Source organism: Rattus norvegicus, chromosome X, assembly GCF_036323735.1.
Source record: "Rattus norvegicus strain BN/NHsdMcwi chromosome X, GRCr8, whole genome shotgun sequence".
NCBI lineage: Eukaryota > Metazoa > Chordata > Mammalia > Rodentia > Muridae > Rattus > Rattus norvegicus.
The window spans coordinates 113,477,791-113,501,747 of NC_086039.1; the positions used below are offsets into that span (position 1 = coordinate 113,477,791).

At 37.9% G+C, this 23,957-nt stretch overlaps 1 long non-coding RNA gene across 3 annotated transcripts in view; it reads right to left on the bottom strand.

Moving 5' to 3' along the window:
- Positions 1-20,729, bottom strand: part of LOC120099263 (uncharacterized) — a 30,040-nt gene extending 9,311 nt beyond the window's left edge. The window contains exons 1-3 of one of the 3 annotated variants that reach the window (XR_005498339.2): positions 20,584-20,729; positions 7,307-7,355; positions 2,941-3,038 (exon numbers count right to left, since the gene is read on the bottom strand). This is a non-coding gene — a long non-coding RNA (uncharacterized LOC120099263). Of the gene's footprint in view, positions 1-2; positions 3,039-3,237; positions 3,530-7,306; positions 7,356-20,583 lie in introns of those variants that run through there. The other 2 variants (XR_005498338.2, XR_005498340.2) reach the window with 2 other exon arrangements.
- Between the last annotated feature and the right edge of the window lie 3,228 nt (positions 20,730-23,957).

Genomic DNA, 23,957 nt, shown 5'->3' on the forward strand with positions numbered 1-23,957 from the left:
ACAATTGACCTATAATTTACCTCTACTGAAATCCTAGAGCATACATTTTTGCAAGGGGTACAATGAGCATATATGTATTCTGTGTGTAAGGGATCATACACACAGAGTTCTGGGTGTCTTGAGTTTCCTATGCTTGTCCTAGCATCAGATCCCAAAATTATGTATCTCAAGCCTGTTCCCACTCAAACATGTCTATGGAACAGATATCCCTGTGATAGAGACATCCAGTGAGCCAAAGCAAAGGGGGTAAGTTAATTCCAACTAGGAAATGATGGCAGAGAAAATTGTCTTTATGGCAGGGTGAGATCAGGTCATCCAGCTTAGCCAGAGGGAGAGATTGGCAGAGCCAGAGGACAGGTGGCCTCCTGTTCCTCTGCAGAGCAAGTGGGTGAAACCATGTGTGAAACCAGCCTAGGTTTTAAAATCCATAGGCATATAGCTCTTCAATAGATGCCTATAGATAGCCAGAAATGCAGAAGAAAATAGGTTACATGCTGAAGGAATGTGGAAGACATGAATAAGTAAAGCATGTAATCACCTCAGCCACTTTCAGAATAAACATATGGGCAGGGAAGCTTCTGTTGGCAGCGGTATTGATAACTTCAGATTTATAGTTGAGAATAAGAGGCATTGAAGGTTTGAAGTAAACTTTATATTCCAATTGGTATATTTCAGCTGATTTCCCTTCTATTTTAGCCGACCAAGCATGGAAGGCACAAATTAAATAATTATATCACTTTGAAAGGTTAATTGCTTTCCAAAAAACAACCTCAACTTGTTAGAGATTGAATATGGTATAAAGTTGTTTTCTCTTACAATATAGTCCAACTAAATGTTTTAATAGGCAACTTCTCCTATGATGGTCTCTAAACTAAACCTCCTTCCACCATTTCCTAGGGGTTCCTGTCTTCTGAATGTATGGTGAAATGAATAGATAGGGATAGGAGGAAGCAAAGCCGAGATTTTTTACAGGAAAGACCTGAAAATTAAACACATTTCTTCTATTCACATCTAAGTTACCAGAATGAAGTTAGTTATATGGTCTTATCTAACCACAATGCAGTCTAGCAGTATACCAAAGGCAAACACATAGGTTACAGATAGTAATAAAAATTAATTGGTTTCAAGTTGACATCTCTCATCGTGGATGGGGGAAATTTCATAAGTTCCCACCCCTAAATAAGATCTGCAGGCAATTAATTAGATTCAAAGAGGGATCATCTTCTCCAGGAACAATCTTCTAATAGGTTATACAATCCAAAGTGGTTGGCCCTAAAGAAACATATCCCTATGGGTAACAATAAGTGGATTCACTACATCATACATACATACATACATACATACATACATACATACATACATACACATATATGGTCATGAATTTGAAAGGGATTGGGTGGAACATGGGAGGAGTTGGACATGAAGAGGTGGGATGTACATGGTGTAAATACAATATTTGTGTATGAAATTGTCAATATAGCAAAATGTAATCATGAATATGTACATATACATATATATTTCTAAATATGACCTGATTAGTCTGCAAAAACTCATATGGATATTTTCAGGGCTGACCATTGCTAATTGCATAACCAATTGCTGTGCTGTTTCCTATGGAAGATTTTTTCTTCCACTCTCAGCATTCTTTAGTTGCCTATCATCCTTCATATAGGATTAAGACTTCATGGATTTCTCCCATCCACTTTATGGTGTCTCCCTAAAGTGACACCCCTTGGCGGCATCCCTTTTCAGCTCCTGTTTAGGCAGCCATGCTGGTGTTGCTTTTGATGTTACTAGAAGGGACAGTTACACAGTAAACTTCCTGATCCATTGGCTATTGCAATCATACTGCCCCTCTTCTGTAATAGTCCCTTAGCCTTGGGTATGGGATTTGTTTTCTGGATTTATTGATTTTTAGTGGACTCCACACCTCAGTGCTCTGTAGTATTCTGCAATGCTCCCCATAGGTTGGGAAGAGAAGTTTCCTTAAGTGTGGGTATAAGGGCAAATATTTAGAACGTAGTTAGCAAATGATTCTAGTCTAGTAAAGTATGTGGATGATCTCTTCCAAAATCCATTACTTCAATGTTACTGTGGTGTTTGCTAGGTTTTTATGTAGCAGCGATTTAATTTTTTTAAAAGAAGACAGGTATTTGAAAGATATACGGGAGGGTTGGGAAGAAGGAAAGTGAAGAGAAGTGGAAAATATTTGTATTATAATCTCAAAAAGAAAAGAATAGGAATCCATTTTGTTACAAGGATGGCAACACAGAAGACCCCATATGTGAGTACAAGTATGCTATCACAAGCAAGTTCATTCTGAAACTAATTGGAGTTTAGAAAGACAATGGTTAACAGAGCTGATATCTTTGTCCCATGGGCTCTTATGGACTGGAAGGTTGGCTGTCAGTGTGGCATTATTGACAGGTGGTTGAGTCTCTTTAAAACTCAGAAATGTGGATTAAACTAAGAAATGTTAGGAGCAGGAGAAATAGTATTCCTCAGGGACAAACCACCCTTATTGACTATCCAATATCAAGTGATCAGCTTTGATATAAATATAAGTAACACTAAATGGGCTAAGTATATGCAGCAATAAATGGACTAAATATAACATTTGAAGAAAACAAGGCCATGAATCAAGAGGTAACAAGATCAAGGAGAAAAAATCTGGGAACAAATACTCCTTTTGAAAATCAAAAATAAATTGACTAAATGAAAAAAAAAGGAAAAGAGGGGGGAAAGAAGAAAAGAACGCTGTCATGGGACACAACGATTAGGTCAGCACTGGTAAAGTGTGATCCTCAAAAGAAGTTAATCCTGCTCTTGTGTGGTGACTTTACTTCTCATGGAACTACATTGTCATTACAAAGAGATAAGCTCAGCCTCTCAGTCCTGGAGCCCTGGATCTCTGTACAACTCCTTCAATTAACTGCTTACCTCTATGTTTCTCTGCTTTGTTGTGACACAACCAAGGGTTTCTTCATCAAAGGCCAAGTAGGAGAGAACCGCTGGTCTTGGAGTTTCAGTTCCTGTAGCTTGAGCAATAAACAATCATAAGTATAAACTCACTTTTAAATATTTTTATAGCAATTAAGCATGCAGATACACAACACACACAGACACACACAGACACACACACACACAGACACACACACACACACACACACACACACACACAGATATACATTAGGACTAAGGATATAGTTTACTTGATAGAGTTCTTTCCTCACCTACCTGAAGTCCTATGCTTTCTTCCTAGTATCTCTTAAAGCTGGCATGAACATGTACACTGTAATCATAGCATTTGGGAGGCAAAAGCTTGATTATCAGAAATAAGGGAGTTCACGTTCAGCTTGTGACACAAGACCCTGTTGGAAAATAAATAAAAGACTAATATGGAGATAGACATAGATAGTAAAGTAGTTACTATTTGAAAGCAACTGAATATATCCACTTCTCACATTATTTTCATTTTAAATGCTGTATTTTTGTTTATTTTATTTTATTTTTCTTCGATATTTTATGTACTTACATTTCAAATGTTATCCCCTTTCCCTCTTTTCCCATACTCCCTCTCACCCTACTTCTATGAGGATGCTCTTACTCACTCCCACCCACTACAACCTCAAAGCCCTGGCATTCCCCTACATTGGGGAAAACAGACTTCACAGGACCAAGGGATTTTCCTCCTACTAATGCTGGACAATGCCATCCTCTGCAACATATGTGGCTGGAGCTATGGGTCCCTCTATGTGTACTCAGTGGTTGGTGGTTTAGTCCCTGGGAGCTCTGGTGCAGTATGGTTGGTTGATATTGTGTTCTTCCTATGGACTGCAGACCCCTTCAGGACCTTCAGTCCTTTCTCTAACTCCTCCATTGGAGTTCCTGGTGCTCAGCCCAATGGTTAGCTGCAAGCTCATTTGTATCAGTAAGGCTCTGGCAGAGCCTCTCAGGAGACAGCCATATCTGACTCCTTTCAGCAAGCACTTCTTTGCATCAGCAATAATGACTGGGTTTGGTGGCTGTATATGGAATGGATCCCTAGGTGGGGCTGTCTCTGGATGACCTTACCTTCAGTCCCTGCTCCACCCTTTATCTCTGTATTTCCTCCTGTGAATATTTTGTTCCCCCTTCTAAGAATGACTGAAGCATCCACATTTAGGTCTTCCTTTTTCTTGAGCTTCGTATTTTGTCTTTATGGATGTTTTACCTGTGTATATGTAATGCACCACGTGCCTGCAGTGCCCAAGGAAGCCAGAAGAGGGCATCAGATTCTCTTCCACTGGAACTGCATTTACAGACTATTAAATAGCATGTTGATGATGGGGATCCAACCTAGGTCCCCCAGCGCTCTTAACTACTGATCCTCCAACCCTCATGCTCTATAGTTTTTAATTTTATAGGATAGTCAGTGAAAGTATGAAGACCAAATACATTATAATTGTATCATTTATATTCTTTGTGTTGTGTTCTAGAACCATATATTATTTACTTTATGTAGATATATGCTACTTTCTGTCTTCAGACCTTCATATATTCAATTCTTCACCAATCCTCCTTCTCATAACCACTATTTTTCTGTATCACTCTATATTTTATTAGTTTAGATTGAGCATGTTAGATCATGTGCTAGTTCTTGTTTTTGTTTTTGTTTTTGCATCTGGCTTATCTCAGCATATTAACCTCACAGATTTTCCATATATCCATATATTTACCCAGTCATCCATTAATAGATGTTTAAGTTGCCTCCATATCTTGGGTAAGGTGATACTATGCAATGAGCATGAGTTAAATATCATTCTAGGGTGAGCTAACTTATTTATGGTATGTGGATGAAAGAGAGAATGCTTGATCATGTACTTTTTGCATTTCTTTAGAAAAATTCACACTCCTTCCCTTGACCTTTGTATACCCCTATTTCCTTAGCAGCATTTCTCATGCTTCCCTTGTTGATAATGGCCATGCTCACAGATAAAAGAGCTACTTCATAGGTGTTTTGTTTGGCATTTCCCTGATAATGAGTTACATTAAAGATGTTTTAATATATGAGCTAGCAATTTGATGTCTTTACATTTATTGCTATTATTGTCTGTGAGTGCTGAGAGAAACAGTGCAGGATGAGGAACATGTGCCCCAGGTACTGCCTGCAGGTCACAGAGCATTGTTCAAGAATCAGTTCCCTCCGCACCTCTTACTAAGGCAATACCTCTCTTGTTTCTGCTGTTTCGTTGTGGTGTTCAGATAACCAGACTGCCATCTTCTAAGCAATTTTCCTGTTTCTCTCCCATCTCACTATGAATTCCTAGGTTTACAGACTTGCCTTACTACATTGGGCATTTTATACGGCTTCTAGGATGTAAACTCAGACTGTGAGGGTAGAGCTCCAAGTGTTTTTCCTGACTATACTGTCTTGCCAGTCACATTTCTTTGTCTACTTTTGAGAGACGCTTTTCGTCCATTCACAAATTGAATTATTCATTTTTTGTACTATTGATTTGTGTGAATTCTTTACAAATTCTGGACACTGACCTACTGTATGGTTTTAAAAATATTTTTGTTAATTGTTTTTCTTACTGTACATAATCTTTTCAGATTGATGTATTCCTCATTGATTTATTTCTAGTTTGGTGGCCTGAGGATTTTTTTAAATTGAAAATAGTTTTTCCCCCATACAATATAACCTGATTACAGTTTCCCCTCTCTCTACTCCTACCAGTTTCTCCACACATCCCTTCCCAATCCGATTCACCTCCTTTCTATTTCTCATTATTATTCCTAGGGGGATAATAAATAAATAAATAAATAAATAAATAAATAAATAAATAAATAAACAAACAAACAAACAAACAAACAAAATCAGAATATTACAAAACAATGGAACAACAACAACAACATCATCATCATCATCAACAAAACAGCAACAACAACAACAGCCAAAGGAAAAGCACAAGAAACAGATAAAAGCAGAGAACCACTTGTTCACACATACAGGAGTCCATAGAAACCTAAAAGCAGAAGCCACAATATACATGCAAAGAAAAGATTCATAAGGTTATAAAACAAGCCCAGACGTAATATTATCAAAGGAGCTCTTAAGATGCCACTTAAGGTTTTTTCTTTCTGTTGGCATCCACTGCTACACATAGGTTTGTTTCCCCAGTAAGACTCCCTTGGAGAAAACTTTTTATTTGCAACTGGTTATGAACTGAAGATAGCTCCTGTGTTAAGGGTGGTAGCACATGTCCACATTGCCTTCCATCGCTAGAACTCCATCTGGTGCAGAACTGTGCAAGCCCCATGCATGCTGTCACAGTATCTGTGAGTTCATATGTGTGCCATCCCTGTTGTATCTAGAAGACCTTGATTTCTTAGTGTCCTATATCTCCGCTGGGTCTTCCACGATTCCCACATTCTCTTCTGCAGTTTCCTAAGCCATGAGAGAAGCAATTTGATGGAGGCAGCCCTTGGCTAGATGGTCCAAGATCTGCACAGTGTCTTGCTGTGGCTCCCTGCATTAGTTTCATCTCATATAATGAATCTTATCTTAAATCAGATATTGGTTGATTTTTCCCATAATGGAAAAGTAAGTCTTATAGACCAAAGGGTTTGTATCTAGTTTCTCTTTTGGCAGTGTGTAGAATACCATCTAATCTATGACTAGTAGGATGGGGAAATGGTTATGGATGATGGGGAGTGTTTGAATGAAGGGATCAAAAACATGATGAGAAAGTAGAGGTGGAGGAAAGGATAAGTGAAATTATAGCTGAAACTAAAGGTCATTTGAGGGGTCATATGGAAATCTAATACAGTAGTATCTTCCTAAAACCTGTACCTTTATGCAGGTAATCTTGATAATATTGCTAAACAGTGGGCCAGACAGAGACTTAATTGACATCTCTTGTCACCAAATGAAATTTCCAATGCCAGGGATAGGTTATATCTAATCAAGTTCTTGGTCACAGGTGTTTCATGGGAACTCCCAAACAAGCCAGGTTATTGTTAAGGATATTGATGAGTCTCAGCAAACTGATGGTAAGGCCCTATTGCTGCAGACACCACATATACACTTCACTGAACATGGAGAATCAAAATCATGCCTACCTAGAACATTAATATTCATGTCCTGAGTTTTTAATGTGCTGTACAAAACACTCATCACAAACTCCAATGTCTAGGAGATTCATAGTTTTTAATCTTACATTTGGTTGTTACTCAATAGAATTGGTTTTTGTATATGCTGTAGGATCAATTTAATTCTTTTCTCCTTGTCTAAATGTAGTTGAGGGTGGATAAGATGGCTTACCTGATTAAAGGCTCTGTTGCCAAGCCTGATGATGTTTTGAGTTCTGTACCTGGAACCCACAAAATGGAAAAAGAGAATCAACTCATGTAATTTGTCTTCTAAACATTCATTCAGGGGCACACATGCATTTAGTTAACAAACACAAAATAAATAAAAAAAATTTAAAACAACCTGCATTAATCTATTTTCTGTTTTTAACTAACTATACCCTATATTTGTTGATCTATAAAGAAATCAGGTTTGTGGCAAAGAAAACTTTCCTTTATAGGAGAAAAAGTATATCACAGATAAAATATAGACATATCTGTGAATAAGTACAAATATGTAGAATGCAGCTGGAGGTTATGTAAGTTAGTAAAGCAGTGGTTGTAGAGTCTTCTCTGAGATTCATGACTTCACTATCACTGTGTAGTTGACAGGTTCCTATTGAGTGACTTAATTCAAGATAAAATATTGTTGGTTACTGCCAAGTTACGCATGCCACTACTGAAGTCTTTGGCTTATTGTGACCTGTTGGTAACTGGTAATGGTTCATAGATGTCATTAGTAGAAAGTACTTATTGTTGCTTGCTTCCCTCCTTTGTAAATGTTCAAGGTACAATTTGACACCGTGAAAGTTAGTACTCAGGGAAGATCCATTGAGATCAGTTCCAGCTCAGAAAATATGAGGTCTCCTGTCTGAAGTCTATGCCTTTCACAATGAGGAATTAGCTTCTACCTGGTTCACATGTACGTATGTATGTATGGAGCAGTAATTAAGAAAAGAGAGGTAATAAAATTTAAAGAGAATGAGAGGCTATATATATACAGGAGGTGTTGTAGGAAGAAAGAATAAAAGGAGAATTATGTAAGTTCACTTATGAATTGTGTTCCAACAAAAGTGATGTTTCTGTTTGCATTTATTGCTGAATTTCCCTATGTGTTCCTCTTATTTGTTTCTTTTTATCCCATTACTATGTCAAAACACAACTCTTTTGATTAGCATTTCTTTGTAATATAATTTAAAATCAGTGACTATGAAGCCACCACCTTCGTTTTCCTTCTCAAAACTGTTTTGGCTCTATGGATTCTTACATATTTTTGTGCCAATATGGGGACAATTTTTATGTTTGTAGAAAGAATGCCGCTGGGTCCTTAGAAGGGATTATATAAATCTGTGTATTACTTTGAATGATGTACAGGATAAAGGATTAGTAATTCTTTCAATGTATGAATACAGTTATATCTATTTATTTGTATTTCCAAAATATGGGGTTTGAACCTGATTCCAAATGGCCTAGAAATTACTGGAACTAATACCATTTGACATTTTCCAACACCCAGTACAATTTTCTGTATTAGGTGATGTGGCTAATAATAGATATTAGATACAATCATAGGTAATGCATTATAATAGGCATTATGCTAAGTGCTTTGCATATGTATTAACTCATTTCATTCCCATTTTAATGAGCTAAATGTGACAATTACACTAAGATTGGGAATGAGTAAAACAAGACAAATGATTAAATGAAAAACTTGTCTACAGTTTTACAGTTCCTGACTAATGAAGTCAGGGAGATTTGCAGTTCATGCCCTTACCCAATATTTTATGTAAAGACACTACCATATTTCTGTCTCTGAATATATTGACAGACAGCTCTGTTCTCAGAAGGATTTGATTTATGTCTAAATTGAGAATTTAGGCATCCACTTATGATATATTTATGTAAAATATGATACACTACTTTTGGTGACCAGAACATACATTATATGTCAACATTATTAGGAATTTTCATGGAGCTGGTAAGAGTAGCAAATAATTTAGAGGATTCTGATATTGACATTCTAAAATTTTAATATTGTTTTAAATTGTAGCTTAAAGAATTAACCAATGAATATGATATGTTGGATTGTTGACTTAGTAGTAAATTGGTGGAAGGACATAGACATATTATATATTTTCCTGGAAAGTCACATAAGAAAGATTTTCTTTAATAAAATCTAATAATTTTAGGTATATAATATATTTAAAGCTGCTATTTAAACAAATATGTATACTAATGTCTGTAGTGACATTCTTCATAAAATTCAAAGTCCACCATTCCAGTCTGCATGTCCACTGGGGCAGATCAGTGCATCTGCCCTTCTCAACACTCCACAGTCTGCAGGTCTCCCAGGAGATCTGCAGCAACCAGGGACAGAGGAGGTGGCTCCAGACAGAGATAACCCTGGCCAGTTAACACCAGAGATAACCAGATGGTCAGAGGCAAGTACAAGAACATAGCCATCAGAGGCCAAAATACTTTTGCAGCCTCAGAACCGAGTTCTCCTATGACAGCAAGCCCTAGATAACCCAACACACCTGAAAAGCATGATGCTGACCTAAAATCCCATCTCAAAGATAATAGAGACCTTCAAAGAGGATGTAAATAACATACTTAAAGAAATGTAGGAAAATAGAAGTAAACAAGTAGAAACCCTTAAAGAAGAAACAGATAAATCCCTTGAAGAAATACAGGAAAACACAATCAAACAGGCGAAGGAATTGAACAAAGCAGTCCAAAACCTAAAAGTGGAAGAGAAACAATAAACAAATCACAAAAGGAGGCAACTCTGGAAACAGAAAACCTAGGAGAGAGATCAGGACCTACAGATTCAAGCACCATTAACAGAATACATGAGATAAGAGAGAGAATCTCAGGTGTAAAAGATACCACAGAAGATATTAATACATCAGTTAAAGGAAATACAAAGCATAAAAAGCTCCTAGCCCAAAACATCCAGGAAATCCAGGACACAATGAAAAGACCAAACCTAAGGATAATAGGTATAGAAGAGAGTGAAGATTCCTAACTCAAAGTAGCAGAAACCATCTTCAACAAAATCATAAAAGAAAACTTCCCCAACTTAAAGAAAGAGATGGCCATAAATGCACAAGAAACCTATAGAACACCAAACAGATTGGACAAGAAAAGAAATTTCTCCTATCACATAATAGTCAAAACACCATACACAGAATACAAAGAAAGCATATTAAAAGCAGTAAGGGGAAAAGGCCAAGTAACATAAAGATGGACCTATCAGAATTGCACTAGATTTCTCATCAGAGACCCTAAAAGCCTAAAGATCTCAGACAGATGTCATACAGACCATAAGAGAACACAAATGCTAGGCTACTACTATATCTAGCAAAACTCTCAATCAACATAGATAAAAAAAACAAAATATTCCAGGACAAAACCAAATTTAAAAGATATATCTCTACTAATCCAGCCCTGTGGAGGATTCTAGAAGGAAAACTTCAACTCAAGGAGACTGTCTATACCAAAGAAAAAGTAAGAAATCATTGCCCAACAAATCCAATAAGAGATACACACACACACACACACACACACACACACACACACACACACACACACACACTACCAGCTCCAACAACAAACATAAGAGGAACTAACAGTCATCTATCTTTAATAACACTCAGCATCAATGGACTCAATTCCCCAATAAAAAGACATAAGCTAACAGACTATATAAGCAAGTAGGATTTAGCATTTTGCTTCATGCAAGAAACACATTCAACCATCAGACTGATGCCGGGGACCCCCTATAGTTGAATTAGAGGAAGGATTGAAGAAGCAGAAGAGCAGGGTGATCCCATAAGAAGACCAGAAGTATCAACTAACCCGGCCCCCTGGGAAATCCCAGAGACTGAGCCACCAACCAAGGCCTTGGACAAATATATAGCAGAGAATTGCCTTGTCTGGCCTCAGTGGGAGAAGATGCATCTAATCCTCAAGAGATTCCAGCCCCCCAGGGAGGGGGGAGGCCTGGTGGTGGGGTGTACCCTATTGGAGACAGTGGGGAGGAGGAATGGGATGAGGAACTGTTGGGGGGCAGGAGGTGGGACAATGGCTGAAAAAAACTGTTAAAATCCAATTGCTACAAGGTAATAAATAAACGGAGGCCACACTGGAAATGGAAAACCTAGGAAAGAGATCAGGACCTACAGATACAAGCATCACCAACAGAATACATGAGATAACAGAGAATCTCATATTTGGAAGATACCATAGAAGATATTTGTAAATGATGTAAAATATTTTTGCCTCAAAATTAAATTCTTATATAATGCTGTAATATTTACAAACCTTGATTTTTATGATAAATAAAAGAAACCAGATATAATATAAATTATCATATATGTAAAATCTATGAAATAGATAGCCCTTGGAGGATTTTAGGGGTAAGGAGAATTAAATATGAGGAAGAACTGCTTAAGATTATTATCATATCATAAAGGGTTATATTCCAGTGCATTGTCAATAGAGATTCTCGATATCATAATTACTGCAAGGAGAGAGGGGGAGAAACCAGGGACGAGATAAGTATCTTCTAAACAACACCCATAGTCCTCCAGTTAGTTTCCACCATAAACTATACTACCCTAACAAAGGAAAAAAAAACACTTTGTCGGGTCACTTAGAGACATATGTGAAATAATAAGTGTAAAGTGCTTTGCTAGATTCTCACACTTACAATGTATGCATGCTAAAAGCCACATTGTGCTGCAGAAATATCAGTTCAGAAACCATATTGCACTTGATTAATTTAAGTCAAAAAAGCCACATTACGTTTGTTCTACACTGAAACCTTCAGCATTCAGGTCCACTAGGATAAAACCATGTTCCTAATTGTCTTTCGTTTTACTCTTTCCTTCTTTCTTTAATAAATGCAATGTTTTATTTAGCAGTGAAATCCAATGTGTATGTATATTCAGGCTTTAATTTTTTCTAAGCCTTTCCTCAACTTGAGCAATATCAAGATTTCTTACATCTGTTATTTGTTACTTTCCTTGTTTCATGTTTGTAAAGTGGGCTCTGCAGTTGACCACCTTCATGCGGTAAAAGGTTAGTACAAAATATCCCTGGGTATCATCTTTCCAATTAGCTCAGTGGTAGAGCGCTTGCCTAGGAAGCACAAGGCCCTGGGTTCGGTCCCCAGCTCCGAAAAAAAGAACCAAAAAAAAAAAAAGATATTCTCAACTTGAAACTTATAAATGTCCCTCATGCTTTTTTTAAACCCAACCTCCAAAAGATACAAAATGTTCTTTCTTTCCTTTAGTGTATTTGAGACCACATTTATCTGACTTCCCCACAATTTGATGGTACAGTTATACTATGTATACATGCCACTATCATTTGTCTAAATGGTGGGCACCTCAAGGACATGTATCAGGATTGATCATTCATCTTTTTCAAAAATAGAAACAGAGCATGATATACAGAGTAAACAATCTTTAGAAAGCATCTCCGTCAGCCAGTCAGTGTATAATTCAGACAATACGTGAATGCAGATGCTAAACCCCTTGATCTTAATTTTTCATCTTTTTGGCTGCAATCATCTGCTAGCAAAAAAAATCACTGTTACAGCATATGGACAGGTAAGATAGATGGAGACTCTGCAAGGTTTAAAGTCAATGCATGAGGAACCAGTGCATATTAGCAGTCAAGGTCAGAGAATTATATTTCTCTGGTAAGCAATTATGAAACCTCAAGCCCTTTTAAGTCCCTCCCTAATACAATGAGATTTAAAACAGTACTTACATTATTATCATTGTTGAAATTTTTATATTTTTATTTTTGAGATTATAATACAATTACCTCATTTTCCTTTTCCATCTCCTCCCTACAAACCCCTCCATATACCCCTCCTTGTGTCTCTAATTTTTGGCCTCTTTTTTCATTAATTATTGTTACATACACATGTGTGTATCCATACACATATATTATTTGTAAATCCAGTATTATAGAATTTGGTAAGTACTATTTATTCAAAAATGATTGCTGCTCCTCAGGATAGTGACAACAGAAAGACATATGAATTATGAGTTTTGGATTGGTTGAGAAATACAAGTTAAGAGGAGGGAGGGAGGGAGGGAGGGAGGGAGGGAGAGAGAGAGAGAGAGAGAGAGAGAGAGAGAGAGAGAGAGAGAGAGAGAGGCTATCTCGCAGTATTCCTTCTGAGGAATTGTAGCTAAAAGTCATTGTTAAAACGTGTTTTATGATGGGGAAAAACAGGGTCACTATCAAAAGATCCTTATTGCCAGCTGGAGTAAGGATCTTTTAAACCTTTGAATAGTTCTTCTGCTTCTTTATTCTGGATAGAGGTAGCATACACATTGCCCTGATATTTAAGTCCAGGGGACTTGCTTTGCCTCTCTGGATTTATTTTGAGAAAAAAAATCTGAGTATAAAGAAAGATCTAAGGGAGAGGGAAAGATTAAAACAGAGACTGAAGGAACACCCATTCAGAGCCTGCCCCACATGTGGCCCATAGAGGAATGGATACAGAAAATGTGGTACATCTACACAATGGAATATTACTCAGCTATCAAAAACAATGACTTTATGAAATTCATAGGCAAATGGTTGGAACTGGAAAATATCATCCTGAGTGAGCTAACCCAATCACAGAAAGACATACATGGTATGCACTCATTGATAAGTGGCTATTAGCCCAAATGCTTGAATTATCCTAGATGCCTAGAACAAATGAAACTCAAGACAGATGATCAAAATGTGAATGCTTCACTCCTTCTTTAAAAGGGGAACAAGAATACCCTTGGCAGGGAAGAGAGAGGCAAAGATTAAAACAGAGACTGAGGGAACACCCATTCAGAGCCTGCCCCACATGTGGCCCATACATATAAAGCCACCCAATTAGACAAGATGGATGAAGCAAAGAAGTGCAGGCAGACAGGAGCCGGATGTAGATCGCTCCTGAGAGACACAGCCAGAATACAGCAAACACAGAGGCGAATGCCAGCAGCAAACCACTGAACTGAGAATAGGACCCCCGTTGAAGGAATCAGAGAAAGAACTGGAAGAGCTTGAAGGGGCTCGAGACCCCATATGCACAACAATGCCAAGCAACCAGAGCTTCCAGGGACTAAGCCACTATCTAAAGACTATACATGGACTGACCCTGGACTCTGACCTCATAGGTAGCAATGAATATCCTAGTAAGAGCACCAGTGGAAGGGGAAGCCCTGGGTCCTGCTAAGACTGAACCCCCAGTGAACTAGACTATGGGGGGAGGGCGGCAATGGGGGGAGCGTTGGGAGGGGAACACCCATAAGGAAGGGGAGGGGGGAGGGGGATGTTTGCCCGGAAACCGGGAAAGGGAATAACACTTGAAATGTATATAAGAAATACTCAAGTTAATAAAAAAAAAAGAAAGAAAGATCTGTTAATGATTCCAAAAGTAACTCTAAACACAATGACTTAATAAGGGACTGTTCTGTTCCTTGAGAATTTTTCTTAAAGGCCAAAGCAGTTCTCTATCACCTTAGTTCATGCTGTGTGTGTGTGTGTGTGTGTGTGTGTGTGTGTGTGTGTGTGTCTTTTAGATATGTGTCTCTTTCTGCCTATCTCACATTGTTAGATTTAAAGCAACAAGAGTGTTTAACTTATAGGCATGAACATTTGTAAAATGTCAAAAATCGAGAAACATGTCATAAAATGTTGTCTTCCTGCTCCTGTCTTCCTGCTCATCAGCAGCCTGATTTTGCTGAGATGTTTATCTGTCTGCCTCTTTGCAGTCATCTTGTACATTACAGCATGAGTACAAAGGTACAGAGGGGAGGGCAGAAAAACCAGGGTTCAAGTCATGGCTTTCACACTTGTGAATTGTCTAAGATTGTTGTATTTTATTAAATCTCTCTGATCTTGTTTCTTCATTGAGAAAAGGAAGATAAATGATACCTATTTTATAAAGTTATTACAAAGGTTATGATAAAGTATATGTAGATTGTTTATCACAGAAAAGAAAGTTTCCATATCATTTCATTTCCCACTGCTTGATGATGGATACCTCATTCAATTTTTACTCAGACAATAGGGAGTTGTTGTATGTCTGCAATAAATACCTTTGACTATGCATATACTTAGTATATTATAAGGGTTTATAGTGAATGCTAGTTTTTGTTTCTTTTCTCAATTTTACATATCCTATCAAGTGCTGCTAGACTTATATCTCATGCAATGTCTAGCAGGACTGGACTCCTTTTTCCTTCTTCTTCCCTTCTATTATGTATGCTTATTTTTGTGAATTAACAAGTGAAAACGTAACAATATATGATAGATATCATCTTACATTCCTTCATAATCTTATTTCAATTTGTGTAGAAAATGCGTGAAAAAAATGGTAAAGTGTTCATAGCTAGATTAAAATCTTTCTAGTAACAATACCATTCTTTACAAGACTAGAAAATTAATTCTAAAATATATGTGGCGATATAGCAGCACTGAATAACAAACAGTGCAATCTTGGCTGATGAGAACAACGGTGGGTGTAGCTGAACACCTGGTTTAAAACCATTCTTATTGACACAAAATGTTGTTTGCAGGAAAATGAAAAGGTGGAAGAATAGTATGTTAAGAAATAATCCAAACTCAGATACATAATTATTGCCTATATCGTCACATGAATTAAAAACAATCACACAAAATTAAAATGTGTGAGAGGCACTACTAGAGAAGATAAAAGAATAAGGGGAAAGGAAGGGAGAAGGTTGCTATTGGGGGTCAATATCTTCAAAATATGTCATAGGCATGTACAAAATTGTTGTAGTATAACTCTTACTTTATATAGTAGATATATAAAAACATAATAATGTGATACTATTGTAGGAATTTCATTTATTCTTTGGCCTTAACAAAATCCTAGTCTAGCCTTAACTTTTTTTTTTTATTAACTTGAGTATTTCTTATATACATTTCGAGTGTTATTCCCTTTCCTGGTTTCCGGGCAAACATTCCCCTAATCCCTCCCCCTCCCCTTCTTTATGGGTGTTCCCCTCCCCACCCTCCCCCCCCATTGCCGCCCTCCCCCCAACAGTCTAGTTCACTGGGGGTTCAGTCTTAGCAGGACCCAGGGCTTCCCCTTCCACTGGTGATCTTACTAGGATATTCATTGCTACCTATGAGGTCAGAGTCCAGGGTCAGTCCATGTATAGTCTTTAGGTAGTGGCTTAGTCCCTGGAAGCTCTGGTTGCTTGGCATTGTTGTACATATGGGGTCTCGAGCCCCTTCAAGCTCTTCCAGTTCTTTCTCTGATTCCTTCAACGGGGGTCCTATTCTCAGTTCAGTGGTTTGCTGCTGGCATTCGCCTCTGTATTTGCTGTATTCTGGCTGTGACTGAAGAGAAATTGCAGATAGTACTGGTTAGAATTTGGACGGGAAATGTTCCCTACAAAGCGAAAGGTTGAGTTATGCCTTCTGGAGCTTCTTGCACTGTTTTGAAGGGTATGAAAGTGTTATGAGATGGGCCTGACTGGTGGAGATAGGTCACTTGGAGTGTGACTTTGACTGCTATACCACTCTTGGCGCTAATTTGTGTTTTGTGCTCTCTGATCAGTTATGATATAAGAAGAATCAGCCACTGTATGATCCTACCACCATGAGCTGAGCTGTTCTAGTTGACATTCCTCACATGATGGATTAAAATCTGTCAAAGATCATGGATCAAAACAGATATTCCCTTCCTTATTCTGTCTCTGGTATATTGCCACAGTGATGAGAAACAAAACAAAAGTGAATATTTATACCAGAGAACTGCACTGCTTTGTGGTTTATAGGCTTTGAGGGCTGGTTTATAAGAAGTGGGAAAGAATTTGGACAGAATATGGAATCCTTTGAACTGCTATAAATGAATATTATTGGATCATTCATGTGTTAGTTCCAGTGATGAGAGTATTGATGGAAATCTACACAGTAAAAATTGTATGCATGAGGTTTAAGATGAGAGCAACACAGAGACATACATCAGACTTAGCATGGGGATCCCAAAAGAAGAGTTAGGAGGACTGAAGGAGCTGAAGGGGATTATAACCCCATAGGAAGAACAATATCAACTAACTGAACCCCAACAAAGCTTCTAGGGACTAAACCACCAACCAAAGAATACACATTGAAGGACCCCATTGCTCTAGCCACAGATGTAGCAGAGGATGGCCTTATTTGGCATCAATGAGAGGGGAGGGCCTTGGTCCTGTGGAGACTCAATGCCCCAACATAGGGGGATACTAGGATGGAGATGTGGGAGTGGATGGTAGGCAGAGCACCCTTATAGAGTCAGGGGGAGGGAGGATGGGATAGGAGATTTGCAGAGGGGAAACCGGGAATGGGAATAACATTTGAAATGTAACAAATAAAATAACCAATAAAAAGATGAGAGCAACAGATCCACTGGGGATTTGATTAGAAAGCATTAATATTATATTATGACAAGGAATCTCTGTATTATGTCATATAAATTTCTGAGTGATGCTAAAGGCAAAAAATGGAATGATTTATTTGTTTAAAGATATTTCAAGACAGTACAATACTCAGGATACACCATAGTCACTATGGATTGCTTTTAGCTACATTTATACTGAGAACAAGGAGTGCAAAGAAGAACTAAATGGATTATTAAAATGTGCAGCTTGGCAAAGAAAGGAGGGTAAGCCCATTTAAAGCCTCAATGTAACTTTTGAAAAACAGTGTCACTTGTTAAAGAGATAGGTACCACTTAACAGTACCTCACAATTTCCAATTCTGACAATAGGACAGTTTCTTTTGGCCAATTGAGGAGTCCAAGGTGTAGAAAGGCACTTACTTGGAAATATTTTTACTGAAAAACAGAATTCCTTAAAGAAAAAAAAATCCATTCAAAAGTGGTCAATGGCACTAAAATCAGGGACTAGACAAGGCTCCCCACTCTCTCCCTACTTATTCAATATAGTTCTTGAAGTTCTAGCCAGAGCAATCAGACAACAAAAGAAGATCAAAGGGATACAGATTGGAAAGGAATAAGTCAAAATACCACTATTTGCAGATGATGATATGATTGTATACTTAAGTGATCCCAAAAGTTCCACCAGAGAACTACTAAACCTGATAAACACCTTCAGGAAAGAGGCTGGGTATAAAATTAACTCAAATAAATCAATAGCCTTCCACTACACAAAAGAGAAACAAGCTGAGAAAGAAATTAGGGAAACAACACCCTTCATAATAGTCCCAAATAATATAAAATACCTCGGTGTGACTTTAACCAAGCAAGTGAAAGATCTGTATGATAAGAACTTCAAGCCCCTGAAAAAAGAAATTGAAGAATATTTCAGATCTCCCATGCTCATGGATTGGCAGGATTAATATAGTAAAAATGGCCATTTTACCAAAAGCGATTCAATGCAATCCCCATCAAAATTCCAAATCCAATTCTTCATAGAGTTAGATAGAACAATTTCCAAATTCATCTGGAATAACAAAAAAACCCAGGATAGCTAAAACTATCCTCAAGAATAAAAGGACTTCAGGGGGAATCACTATCCCTGAACTCAAGCAGTATTACAGAGCAATAGTGATAAAAACTGCATGGTATTGGTACAGAGACAGACAGATAGACCAATGGAATAGAATTGAAGAACCAGAAATTGACCCACACACCTATGGTCACTTGATTTTTGACAAAGGAGCCAATACCATCCAGTGGAAAAAAGATAGCATTTTCAGCAAATGGTGCTGGTTCAACTGGAGGTCAACATGTAGAAGAATGCAGATCGATCCATGCTTATCACCCTGTACAAAGCTTAAGTCCAAGTGGATCAAGGACCTCCACATCAAACCAGACATACTCAAACTAATAGAAGAAAAACTAGGGAAGCATCTGGAACACATGGGCACTGGAAAAAATTTCCTGAACAGAACACCAATGGCTTATGCTCTAAAATCAAGAATCGAAAAATGGGATCTCATAAAACTGCAAAGCTTCTGTAAGGCAAAGGATACTGTGGTTAGGACAAAATGGCAACCAACAGATTGGGAAAAGATCTTTACCAATCCTACAACAGATAGAGGCCTTATATCCAAAATATACAAAGAACTCAAGAAGTTAGACCACAGGGAGACAAATAACCCTATTAAAAAATAGAGTTCAGAGCTAAACAAAGAATTCACAAGGGGCTCGCGACCCCAAAAGTACAACAATGTCAAGCAACCAGAGCTTCCAGGGACTAAGCCACTACCTAAAGACTATATATGGACTGACCCTGGACTCTGACCCCATAGGTAGCAATGAATATCCTAGTAAGAGCACCAGTGGAAGGGGAAGCCCTGGGTCCTGCTAAGACTGAACCCCCAGTGAACTAGACTATGGGGGGAGGGCGGCAATGGGGGGAGGGTTGGGAGGGGAACACCCATAAGGAAGGGGAGGGGGGAGGGGGATTTTGCCCGGAAACCGGGAAAGGGAATAACACTTGAAATGTATATAAGAAATACTCAAGTTAATAAAAAAAAAAAAAAAAGCATTCACAGCTGAGGAATGCCGAATGGCTGAGAAACACCTAAAGAAATGTTCAACATCTTTAGTCATAAGGGAAATGCAAATCAAAACAACCCTGAGATTTCACCTCACACCAGTGAGAATGGCTACGATCAAAAACTCTGGGTTAGGGGATGTTGGCCTGGAAACCTGGAAAGGGAATAAGATTTGAAATGTAAATAAGAAATACCCAATTTTACAAAGATGGAAAAAAACAAACAAACTAGGAAACAAGGACAGTATTCTTCAAAATCGTCAAGGTCATAAAAACAAGAAAATTCTGAGAAGCTGTCATGCCAGAGTGGAAGCCAAAGAGATATGGTAACTAAATGCATAGCGGCATTCTGGACAGAAGGAGAAAGGTGACATTAAGTAAACGAAGGAAACATCAATAAAGCAGGGACTTTAATTAGTAATAATAAAATTACTGGCGTTTCATTAACTATGACAACTGTGCAATGCAAACATAAGATTCTAATAAGGGAGATCATTGAGGTATCAAAAGATTTAAGTATCTTTGCCATTTTTCTATAGAGCAAAAAGTGTCCCAAAACAAAAGTTTATTTTTAAAACTATTAGAATCATTTTTCACATGCCGGACTGGTTTCTGTCATCACCCAAGCTACAGGCTTAGAATAAACTCACTGTTCCCCATAAAAATGGGGTTCAGAGCTAAAGAAAGAATTCACAGCTGAGGAATGCCGAATGGCTGAGAAGCACCTAAAGAAATGTTCAACATCTTTAGTCATAAGGGAAATGCAAATCAAAATAACCCTGAGATTCCACCAAAAATGGGCAATGGAACTGAACATTATTCTCAAAAGAATAAATAAAAAATAGCTAAGGAATATCTCAAAACATGTTTATCCATTCTCTCTAGGTATTACAGAAATTCAAATCAAAAGAACTTTGAGATTTCATCTTACCTCCGTCAGAATGGCCACGATCAACGAAATAATCAACAACAATGCCAGAGTTGAAGTGGGGAAAACAGACTCCTTCAGTGAGATTGCAAACTGGCCCAGCCACAATGAGATTCACTGTGGAAAACCCTGAAAAACATACACATAAGTCTACCGTGTGACCTATTTATCTTGGTCCTTGGCAAATGGCACGAGACTTGATATTCTAATCTACAGATACTCCCTTAGCTGTGTTCGTTACTGCTCTAGCCATAATAGATAGGAAACAGCAGCAACATATTTGTCCTTCGACTGACAAATGATTGGTGAAAATGCGATACATCTATGCTATGGAATGTTCTTTATCTGAAAAGAAATACGAAATCATAAAATTTGCAGGTAAATAAAGCAAACATATTGAGTAAGTTTATAAAACCCAGACCAAGAAAGACAAACCTCATGTGTTCTCTCTCATCTGACGTTCCTAGGTCCAAATCTTCTGAGATGAGTATATAACCTGAAGTAACTGCAAAGATTAGGAAAAGGAAAGGGGAGGGTAGTGAGAGGAAGCAATGGAGAAGGGGAATAGCAAGGTAAGAGTAATCTGAAGGAGGAAATGGTAAAGGTGGGGGTGAGCTTAATTGAGAGGGAGACAGAAGTAACAAAGAAGTTGAGGAGGGTTAGAGGATAAAATACTAGTTAAGGATGTCTGAAAAACTCATATGGGATCATATCATCTATTTTCCTAAAATTACATATAGGATGTTTATGTGTTCCATTTAAATAGAAACTTTAAATGAAAATCCCTCACCTAGATTGGCAGTGGTTACCCCGAAGAACAACATACTATGTAACAAAAAACCCAAACAACAAGCACAAGAAGCTGTTTGTTGTTAGGGAAGTACAAAAGAGTACTAAACTATTATATAGGTTCTTGTCATTTCCCATGTCTATACCATACAGGTTTAAAGTAAGTCTATATTCCTGCAGACACCATTAACTTTGGTCCCAGGACCTGAAAGAACAGAAAAATACCTGACCAAAAGTTTCTCCCAAGAGGACTAACTTTCATGGTATCTACATGTACTCTTCCAAGGGAGGAAGCAACTAATACTCCTACTTAGTTACACTGCCTATGAAATGTAAAACTGACCACCATGTCAAAATAACCCTAAGTAGGCAATCATGACACTCACGTGTGGGTGGTCATCAATAGCTCTAATCAACACAAGACCTGCTCAGCAAAAGGCAAACCATGCTTGATGCTGGAAAAGTAGGAAAACACCCAGGACTAGCGAGGTCATGAATCTTGGAGAAGAACCTACAACCACCACTTCATTAAACCAGCATAAATCCTGTGTTCTACACATTTATAATTATACACACAGGTAATTGTAACTCTCACCCCTCAAGACAAAGAACCTTCTCTTTGCAACAGGTGAAAACTATTACAGAAACCCAAACATTATGTAGGAAACATAGGATAGCGTGATGCCAAGCCCTAACTGAACCATTGACACAACTCCAGCACCCAAGCTCAGGGAGCAGAGTGGAACATGGGAATGCTGATTGTAAGAACCAGAGGAACAGAATACGTGCTGTGATTATATCTCCTAGAAATACCACAGGCAGATATATCCATAAAGTCTCAACAATATGGCTGCCAAAACCAAGACTTAACATCAGCATGCATGCTAACATAGAAATAGAGAATCTCAGCCCCAAACCTAGACAAAAAGCTACAGAGAACTAAGGGTTATGGCAAGCATAGATATTAATCTTCCCCAGGGAAGGGCCCACAAATCCAATATCAAGTAGACAGCCATAAAATCATATACATAACATAACATTATATGGGTTGAACAGATTTGTATATAGTGACTATGACTTTCAGGAAAAGCATGGAACGCACATGAGTGTTTAGAGGCAGGAAAATGAAAAGGGAAGTGATGTAATTATATTTTAATTTAATTTCAACAAGGATTTATAAGAAATTTTAGGGGCAGGGGGAAGAGAGCCATGGGGATGCCTTAATAAAAAATGACAACATAGGGAAGACTTCCCAAGTTCAGCCACTCAGGCACTCAGAGGCTATAATCAAATTCCAGCTGACACTGTGACATATGAAGTTGGCAGAAGAATTTGGCATCATCCATGAGGAACTGATTTCATAGGCATGCAGAATACAGGAATTAGGTATCATGAAACTTCCACAAAGGTTTAAAGAAGAAAAATGCACATTGGGCCTTGCATATTAAGGTCAGCATTTATGCATAATTTTATTAAAGTAAAGTACAGTTTTTAATGCAGACCCTAGAAATACTGATCTCTGGCAAGAAAAACTTTCAGACACCAAGTAAAACCATCTTAAGAGAACAATCAGAACATGTACTTCAAATATCAAGGCCCTGAAGGTATTTAGTATTTATTCGCCTAGGTTTTGAGCTTACTTCCTTTCAATCTTGACATCGTTTAGACCCCTCACTTAGCATGAGAATATTTGTTCTTTGTTGCTATGGATTAGAAGTATGCGGCATTCTTTTTGGTTCTTTTCCATGCCTCATAGCTAAGTGATGGCCTTGAGTTTCATAAAAGACTGAACTTTGGACATTTGCAGTGTTGGCACAGCTAAGACTCTTGGAAATTCTGAAGTTGGACTGAAAGCCTTTTGCATTGTAAGGACATGGACATTGTTAAATGGTCAGGAGGAGAATGCTATGGTCTGAATCAGAAATTTTACCCCATGTTTTTATTTTATTTTATTTTTTTTTTGGTCTTCAGTCTGTAGAACTAGGTAAAAGCTTGTGAAACCTCCAGGGAGTAAAACCTGCTTAGCAGAAGTAGGTCACTTGGAGTGGCCCTTTAAGGTAATACACACTCCTGGTTCCAGTCATGGTTTATGCTTCCCCTAAAAACCTGCTGCAGAATATTCCCACTGCTATCAAGTGCTGTGTTTCTAATTGTCTCCCATGCCAGGAAGGACTGTGACCCTCTGAAATCTTTCCTCACTGAAGTTGTTTATGCTGATATTTTGACAAAGCGAGGAGAAAAAAATGTTTTATTAAATACACTAGCAGAGTGTGATAACTAAACTAGAATGCCTATGATTTCTAATTTGATGTTGGGATATTTTATGTATAAAATCATGGTAATAATTTCTAGGGCATGGGTTTATCACAAATATCAAATGAGTAAGTGAAAAGAAAAGCTTATGCCACATATGAAGTACACTGTAAAGTATGTCCAGTTGTGCACTGAAAGACTCGAACCACATGGTCTTGGTCATATGCAGAATGTAAAAATCACAAGTGTTATAAAGAAAAGTATAGATTCAAGGGTATGGGACATGAGGTGATGTTGGTCAATATCTTAAAACTTGTAATTATAGGAAGAATAAA